Raw genomic sequence first — 9946 nt, forward strand, 5'->3', positions numbered from 1 at the left:
AATTGCAGATGCGCACTTATAACGACGAATAAGGTTTGCGCATGCGTACATACTTGTAGACATCTCTTCACGTAATATTACGCATGCGCATCGTTGGCAAATGTAACTAGCGCTAGCAGCAGCAGTAGCAGGAGCAATTACAGCAATATTAACAACTATATGGGATGCGAGCGATTAAAAACATTGCAAAATTGCAGTAAAAAATAAAAAAATAATAAATAAATAAATCAAAAGTTGCTGCCGCAAGAAAGAGAAACAATTACAGCTGAGCCCTAAGTAACTATGCGTATACGCGTACTCATGCACGATTACTTATGTACGCGTGGACATTTACATGCATTCAGTCAGTCAGCTTGCCAATCAGCCTGCCAACTTAATGAGCCCAAAAGTAAATATTGCATTCATTAAAGTAAATAAAAATTTAATTTTTGTTGTTGTTTTTTAAGTGTTGCTTACACATCTTCTTTCTTCTTCTTCTTACCCTTTCGCTTTTAAATTCTACAGCCACAGCGCAGTTAGTAATTAAGTAACTGTTAACTGTAATGGCGCAGCACCAAACAAGTTCAGGTTCAACACAACAACAACAGCGATTTTAAAAATTATTGTATAAATGCAGCAAGTGTTGGTTGAAGGTTTGTTTTTAATTAGTACAATATATTGTTACGCTGGAGTATTTCGCCCATCTCTGCAGGGAAAGGTTGGAATGGTGAAGCAAATTTCAGCTTGAGAACTAAATGGTAACAGCGCTTTAGTTTTCGGGCCCTCTCTATTAAACTTGAATTGAACAGAATAAGTTCAGGAATATCACTTACACACATTTGCGATATTATGACAAAAGCAATGCAGCGGAAACCAAGTGTTATCTTATCTACAGTTTCAAGCCGACTCCGAACGGCAGATATTTTTATGAGGAGCTTTTTCATGGCAGCAATACACTCGGAGGTTTGCCATTGCCTGCCGAGGGGCGGCCGTTATTAGAAAAATGTTTTTCTTAATTTTGTTATTTCAGCGAGATTTGAACTTACGTTCTCGCTGGGGATTGCCATATGGTAGTCACGCACCAACCCATTTAGCTACGGCGGCCGCCAGGAGTTAATAGTATGAACCAAAATAGGCAAACAATTCTTAATAAATGTGAATCCACCAACTAGCGGCTTTGGAGATACGGCATGGTTTTCTTTTCTGAAGCATTTATTTCCAATTTCCTTTCTTTATTATGCAACAAAAAAAACCCAAGAGCAAAGCAAAAACTAAAACCATACATAAGATTGGCCATCTTTCACGACAACTTTATATGATACATATTGTATATTTACATATTAGTGGGGGTTACACCCTTTTTGGGTGCTTGGTTGAGCTCCAGGACTTAAATTAGACGATCTTTCAGGCCATAATACAGGTCCGTCTCTCCCTAGTCAACTACGCAAAAATTTTTGTGTAAATATTCCAGCATAAGGACGTCACGCTTTGATGGTTCACGAAAACTCGTGAAATTGATTTATTTATTTATTTATATGTAAGAGTAATAGTTATAAATAACCAATACTCTAAAATTTAACAAGAACTCTGGCTACTATGGCCTTCGGCTAGAGATTTATACTTATAAGACTATGTTAGATAATTTAGAGATAATTTACATTATTAAAAAACAAACAAAAACTTTGTGTTATGCCGGATGAAAGTAACAAAAATTATATATATTATATTTAGTTTAGCTAATAATTGAAATTTAAGGAAAGCGTTAATATTATCTGAGTTTGCTAATTTCAGATGGTCAGAGGGTTTGCTGCTGCCAAAAACTGTTGTTCGGATCTGACTTAGGCCAGGGCATTCGTCCAGGAGATGTTGTACTGATAAATCTGGTATATTGCAGTATGAGCATGGCGGCTTCAAGGCTCCATTTAGTAAATGACTATGAGTTGGAATTGAATGTCCGATTCGTAGACGCACAAAAGTTCTGATACCTCTGCAAGGAGAGTCAGATGGGAAAATAGGTTTAGTTCCTCGGGGATTATTTAATTTGTAGTAGTGATAATATGTGGCCCAATCATGCGTGAGTTTTCCGGCTAAGTAATTTGACGCATACATCCGTAGGGCTTTAGGAGTGAGGTGGTTAAAGAAATGTAATGACTGCATGTGTGCTTTATTTGCACGTTCATCAGCAACTTCGTTGCCTTTGATTCCAGCGTGTCCAGGAACCCACATAATTTTTATTGCGTCTTTCTTTTCATATATAATATTTCTTATCATATTAATGAGTAAAAGATCGTTTTTTGGGTTCTGCAAGGCTTCAATAACGAATTTGCTGTCGCTGCATATTAGATGTTTTTTGCTCATTTGGGAGGCAAACATTCCTGCTTCATGCAGTGCAGCTGCTTCTACTGTGAAAGCTGAGCAGTAAGTAGGACTCGTGAAATTAATTAACAAAAAAGTGTGGCTCGGATGGTGAATAAAATACCTTAAATTTGTTAATTATTTATTTTTTGTTTATTACGACTTTTTTTCCTTTTTTTATTCCGACCATTATTTACCTTCTAAAATATTTTACTTTTTTTCAGCACACTATATTCCATATGAAAACGGGAAAAGCCACCAACAATGCAAAATCGGGCATAAAGAGCCGGATCTGGCTTTTTTTCGTCCTGTTCGAGGATCATTTTTAAAAGGTTATATCCATAAATCGATTGACAATTAAATTTTAGGAAGCTACCTGGAAGCTTAATTCGTTAGCTTTAATAGAAATACATATGTTAAATTCACGCTAAAAGTCGAAAAAGTCTGGCCAGACCTGGGTGCCCAATGGGGGGTTAGGTCTTTTCGTACACATACACACACTCACGCTTTCAACAATGTGTGGACGATGACATTATTTGCACTTTTTTTAAGATTTTAGGCGTTACAAATTTCTGGCTCAACATTTTTTATGATATTTCCACCCGTTGCTAAAAGAACTAATGCTTTTTTTCGAGTAGCTTTTCTGGAAAAATAGCCATAACCGAAGCATATAGCTTTTGTTTTTGAATATGACGAAAATATTTTGTAGGTCTAATTTTTGATTTTCAAGTAAATTTAGTTGCGTACCTGGGACGGATCAGTTTGCTTCTTGCATCTTCTTTTTCTTTTAGTAAACAAAAACGACAAATGAAAAATTGGAACAAGTAGAAAGTTACTAAAACTTTGCGCGAACTCAAATTGAAGGAGATATCGAGGGCCATCAGTAAATTTTACACATTTGAAAAACGCAGGAAGTTTGATATTTTTGCTGAACTATTTAACTTCTGATATTTCAATGTCATGGAACATGACGCCATGGAAGTCCAGTTTTGTCAAACATTTCAAGACTGCGCAGGGCATGAAGAAGACTAAGTAAGATAAATCAGAACATGATAACATAGTACATGGACAGATCCCTCAGCGAGGAGGGTGCAGGAGCAAGTTTCCGCGGACCGGAGAAAATACACTCGGAAGCTCGAGGGAAGAATACAAGAATGTTCAAGCAGAAGTCTAAGCAATAGAAGTGTGCCTACTGATAGCCAGGCAGCAATCAAGGTTTTCAACCCTTTTCAAGTAAATGGAATTTCTTGAATATCTTACGCCAGAACAATCAGGAACGTATTCTTTGGACTCCAGGAGGCATAAGAATTATTGGAAAAGAGATGACAGATAAATAAGCCAGATAAGGGCGGCTTCCCCATTTATAGGTCCAGAGCCATTTTGTGGGCTAGGAAAGGTACCTTATCGCCTCTTATTCAGGAAGTAGTGAAAAGACTAAGAAGATGAAACAATATATCGCAATCAAAATCAACGGTAAGTAGCTTTGACATGCACAGATTGTAGACTTAATTATCATCTAATTAACTTATCATTATACTCCAGTGGAACTTGCAGATTCTGTAGGGAGCAAGATGAAACCGCCAAGCATGGACTGGCATGAGACCCCGCACTGATGCTAAAGCGGCACAAACACCGGGGTAAACATATTTTACCCGAGGAGAAAATAAAATTTAATAAAATAGGAAAAATACGAAAATATATTCAGGAATTTGGGCCCATAGAAATAGTCTGAGTCCATTAAGGGGGCACAATAGATCTTTCAGGCCACATTACTAAATTCTTTCATAATGGGCACCTACTACCACTGGCTTTAAAGTGCCATTATGCACAAAGGTGACGTAAAAATTAAAACTCTTCAAATCAATTTGCAAGTGACAATGACAAACTATGCAAAAATTTACTACAGCTTTAACTGGCAATAAAAACAACAAAATATGTTAACAAATAACAATCCGCAGCAAATTCAATAGCGTAAAACGTAAAATTACCGCTGCAATAAAGCACGCGATCGGCAAACAGCTTAGATAAGTTGTAGCAGCAATTCCCACTAATAACAAATGGCAAGAAACAGCTCCAACAACAAATGAAAATTCACATGAAAATCATGAAACAAACACAACGCGATTTCCGCAGCAATGTCGGCTGCCAAGGCAGCAGAAGGCAGAAAAGTAGTAAAGCAAAAGCGGGAATTGGGGAAGGCGGTGGCCAATTGAATTATTTAGCGTGCCGGCAAAGTTGGCAGCTACACAAAAAAAAAACTTTGACTATCTATGCACGCAGCAACAGAAAATGTATAGCCGGCAACAGCGTTACTTGGCGTTGTTTTTTTGCCATTTAATGACAACAGCAATGAAAACTACAGCAGCCACGCTGCGGCAGTAATGTGGCAATGTGGCAGTGGCAACTGTGGCAAGCAGTAATCGGCAGCACAGTCAAGGTACTCAAGCGCCAACCATCACGCTGTATTGGTTTTGTTTCTTTTGGGCGCCGAAAATCCGTAGACAATTCTTGCGAGTTTTTATAACTTTTTCTATCGCCTGGCTTTTGCAACTTGCAGTTTTTGCTTGAACTCGAACTTTTGCTGTTGATAGCTGCTTTATTTGTATTTTTACTTTTTGGTAAGTACTTGGTAACTTGTTTGTTTGCTGCCACTTTTGTAGGTTTTTATTTGTTTGTTTTCAGTTGTTTTCCTTTATCCATCAAGTTTGTGTCTTAAGTCGTTTGTTTTGCAAATAATTCTTTTTTCGTTTTCCTTGTGCAGATGTTGTAATGCACAATTCGCATGGACGCATCTGCAGTAGTCAAACAGGAAATTGTCTACTGCCACACGTTGTTTGAATAATTTTGCTGCCGCTTTTGTTGTTTTTTCTTCTTCAGCAAATTTCAATTGCAATTGAGTTGGCAGAGATTCAAAAAAGTGGCTGCCGCTTCCTTGAGATTTATATGCCATTGAATAAGTACTTTGGTAGCGTCTGCCTTCCGACGTCGGCATTCAAGCGTGCGATCGTCCGATTTAGTCGATAGTCGACAAGTGAGTTGCCTCAAAGCTGTCTCGCTGGCGCACACCAGCAGATGCTAGTGATGACGATGATGGTGATGATCGTTTAAGTGCTAAGGATCGCGAATATGTGAAGATAGATGAAGACTTTTCGAGATATGTGTCTTTTTTTTTTTTTTTTTTTTTTGCAGTAAACAAATTTTTAACAAAATGTTTAAGGTCAATTAATTTCAAGTATTTATAAATAAAATAAATAAAGCAAAATAAAAGGAATTAGATAAAATTAAATACGCCAAAAAAAAAAAAGAGTTTTCACCATTCAGGATGGTGGGTGCTGTAGCCGAATGGGTTGGTGCGTGACTAGCATTCGGGAGCGCGTAGGTGCGAATCTCCGTGCATAAAACACCCAATGAAAGAAACATTTTTTTCTAATAGCGGTCGCCCCTCGACAGTCAGTGGCAAACCTCCAAATGTCTTTCTGCCATGAAAGAGCTCCTCTTAAAAAACCATCTGCCGTTCGGAGTCAGCTTAAAACTGTAGGTCCCTCCACTTGCGGAACAGCATCGAGACGCACGCCATAGGAGAAACGACCAAACGCCTAACAGAAGTAAAGCGAAATTACTTATTTGTTTAAAAAAGTAATGTAAATAAAATAAATAAAAAACTTAAATAAATGAAATGGTAAATCAATTGGAATATAATGAAATGAAATCAGGTAAATGAGGTAGAGGTAATTAAAGTAAAAGTGCAAAAATTTGTTAAAAAAAAACAGAATAAAGTAAAATTAAATTAAAATAATAACAATAAAATAAAATTAAAAAAATGGATTAAGAGAAAATAATTAATTAAATAAAATAAGATAAAACAAGCAACACAATAATTAATAAAATTCAGAACAAATAAGACATAAAATTAAACAAATAGTATTTCCAGAGATATAAAATAAAATGAAATTGAGAAAATTTATTTATAAAAATAATAAATAAAATGAAATGAAATAAAAAAACTAATAAAATAAAGGTTAGGTAAAATAAAATAAAATAAAACAAAATAAAAATAAATAAATTCCAAAATTATTTAGTAAAATAAAATTAATAATAAAATTAAAAGCTTACGAAATAAAGTAAAGTAAATTAAAAAAATAGGAAATACAAGAAAAAAAATTTGAAATTTCTTTTATAAAAAAATAAAATGGAGAATAAATTAGATAAACTGAACTAAAATAATTATAATGAAACCAAAAGTATCAGAAATAAAATTAAATAAATAAAACTATTTGAAACTAAATAAAATTAAATAATATGAAATTCAAACGAAGCACCACTGCTTGTTTTCACTCGTATAAAGCGAAATGTATCTATGATTTTTAACTCATTTAATGCAACAAGAAACAGCTGCGATATCTGTAGCGATTTACCCTTAGACTCTACAATGAATAAGAAGGTTTTCCTTACGCATGTACTACAAATACTAGCAAGTACTAAATACTTAGAGGCAATGAAAGTAAGCGATCCATAACTCGAGTACACCGAACACAAGTTAACAGATCGGCGTAAGTAGATCATTATAAGATAAGAATCAAATCGAAGTATACTAAAAATTTGAAATGGTTTAAGATGTAAGCCATGTAATAATACATACTTGTATTACCTGCGCATCATGTTCTATTCACCTTCAAAAGGCCCTTTGGAAAATAGACTCGGATCACGAACCCGATTTATTTTACTGCTCGCTTTCTTTCATCTTGATCCCGGTAATTTTCTTTTTTTTTTCGCTACTACTATATACTCGTATAATTTAATTAACATTAACACTTTCGAAATATCTATTACCGTTAGCCATTTTCATTTAATTAGTGGCAACTTTTTATTGTGGAATTTTTGTGCATTCAATTACCACTGCTGAATTTCTCGATTTCCCTACAGTTTCATCACCTTGACTGGATTTTTCAGGCAGCGCAAATTTGTACATAAGCTTTAAGCACACATGAATAATTTTTATTTTTGTTGTTGTTATTATATCTACCAAATTGCGTACCTCTGAGCTTTAAGCAACTATCGAAATCACTTAATTTATTTTGCCAATTGACTTATCTAACTTCCGCATGTCGGCTTCTTCGCTGTACAAAGTATCGACTGGGGGCAGACAACTAAAACTACAGCCTCAATTGGTATGAAAAAAAAAATTACATACAAGTGCACTTACATAAGTACATCTACTTATTGCATACTTTGCTCAAAGTTAATAATTTTTTTATTACCATTGTTAGGAATTTTCGTTTATAAGTCGCTATAAATTTAATGGATACGTTTTTATTTGCGGTTTTTGGTGTTTTCAATTGTAATTGAAATCATAGTGACAGACTTTTCCTTGCTTTTTTGCGTCTAACTATGTGTCTCTGTATTCCGTTGAGACAGTGTTGGAATTGAAAATGTAATAAGAGTATTCACCCAGCATAGGTGTGTGATTGATTAACTTAAGGAGCCAAAATAAATTGTCTAGAAAAAATCTAAGCTTTTCTGAATAATTCAGATTAATTTTAAATGTATTAGAATCCAACCAGATAAAGTTTAAGGAAAAAAAGTTAAAGAGTTCTTCACGTACATACGTATAAATAGATATAAATATATGCCTATGGCCAAATCTCTTTATATTGCATCCTCAAGTCTACCATAAGGTAGCATTGTGGGTCCTCTGTGAGTGGCAATTTTTTCAATACGTCCTTGCTTTAGGTATTCTGATTTGGTACTCTATGCTGATAACGTAATGAGCCTCTTTCCTTCGAAAATCCTTTTTCTTATATGTAGACAAGCAAGCGTATATCATAGGCCTTTGCAATCTCTTTGATAGCATAGTGCCAATCTGTGCTAGACCTCGGGGCATTGTGCTTTTCCAGTAAATGAGGAGATAGATGAGTGTTCGAGCAAAGAGTCTAAAACTGTCTCGCAGACATCCTGTTAGCTTTGATCAACACACAATAAACGAAAAGCTCGGAACTAACGCAGGTTCTTCTCATTGGAATAATAACGGGACACTAGAGTGTTGCCCACGTGGCTACTGGATTCAGAGTGAAGCATAACGATTTCTGTAGAAGCCTTAGAGATGAGAAATTAGCAGATTATACTTTGGAATACTTGTGTGATAGTCCGCGCTTCGAAGAATGCTCATAAGATTTCTGGGGCACCAGTGTTTCAATGAACAAAATCCAGCTCAAAGGGCAGATTGGATTCGCCAAAATATCGGAATGTCTTAAGTACAAGTTGAGTTAAGTATACGAAAATTTTTGTAGCCATCAAGTGGGCTCTTTTTAAAAGCAACCTACCAAACCAGTGGAAAGTAAGGAAGAGTTGGATGAATAAAAAGTGTGAAGAATTAGGACTGAGAAGACAACGACGCACTTAAAACTGCGTAACGCTTCGGAAGCATTCAAAACTGCGTGAGAAACTCAAAATTCTAAAATAAATACTTACTGACTTTTGTTTTGAAATCCCCGGCATGGATAAAATACATAAATGACAAATTGAGAATAGTGCTATACATTTACTAATATATATAGGTCCTCTGAAGACGATGGTTGCTCTATTTGGAATACGTTTTCGAGAGCATCCTTCAAGGGTCTCAAGTTTTTTAAGTGAAACTTCTTAGGCGTCGATGGACGGGCATTTTCGTTTCGCGCGAGAGAAAAAAGATATAACGTGGAGAAAACGGAGAGAGAGAGCTATATCTTATGTATGTATATCTTAGATACAGTTTAGGCTATTTTTCTTGAGTTTTTCCTTGCGGTTGTCTATTTGTATTCTCTGCAAATGTTGTGAGTTTATTTAGAAATATACTCTTTCTCTCTCTCTCATTCTCTCTCGAGTCTTTCCATCCTTCTTTATCTGCCTTGAAAGTTTCAATTCTGTTATGTGTACTACGCTACACGTACTTTTTAATGAATAATACCTAATTTATCAGAATGACCCACCACAGTCCAAGTCGGGGTCTACCAAGATCAATATAATAATATATTTAAGATTGTGTAGAAACACTAGGTGCTGCTCGGATCAAGTAATAAATAAAATCCTGCTTATGGCACGATTTAGTTTATATTCAGAATATACAATACTAATATTGGTTAGTATTCATTCGTTAATTTATATCCAGGAAATTTACTAATTAAGTACATTTTTTGGTCAAAACTGATACACTAAATGGCACCAAGAATAAGGTATTAAAAATAGCGAAGTTGGGCAGTATTTAATAATTTACCATTGACCCAGTTTATAAGGCCCAGTCTGGTTTCTCTATTCCCTGAAAGACTGAAAAGATGGATGCAAAATACCAATCCATGAAAGGTTAATTTGTTTCAAGGGAATTATTCCTCGGCGGTCGTCGCAGCCGAATGGATTTGTGTGGCTACCATTCGATAGAGCCCGGGTACGATACCGATTGTGAACATGAAACAAACGTTTTTTTTGTAATTGCGGTCGCCCCTCGGCAGGTAATGGCAAACCATCGAGTGTTTTACTTTAATGAAAAAGCTTCTCATACAAAACTACCTACTCTACGGCGACGGCATGCAACTGTAGGTCTTTCCACTTCTGGTACCGTCAAGAAAAGCAAAGCGGTGAA

This window comes from Anastrepha ludens, chromosome 6, assembly GCF_028408465.1.
Source record: "Anastrepha ludens isolate Willacy chromosome 6, idAnaLude1.1, whole genome shotgun sequence".
NCBI lineage: Eukaryota > Metazoa > Arthropoda > Insecta > Diptera > Tephritidae > Anastrepha > Anastrepha ludens.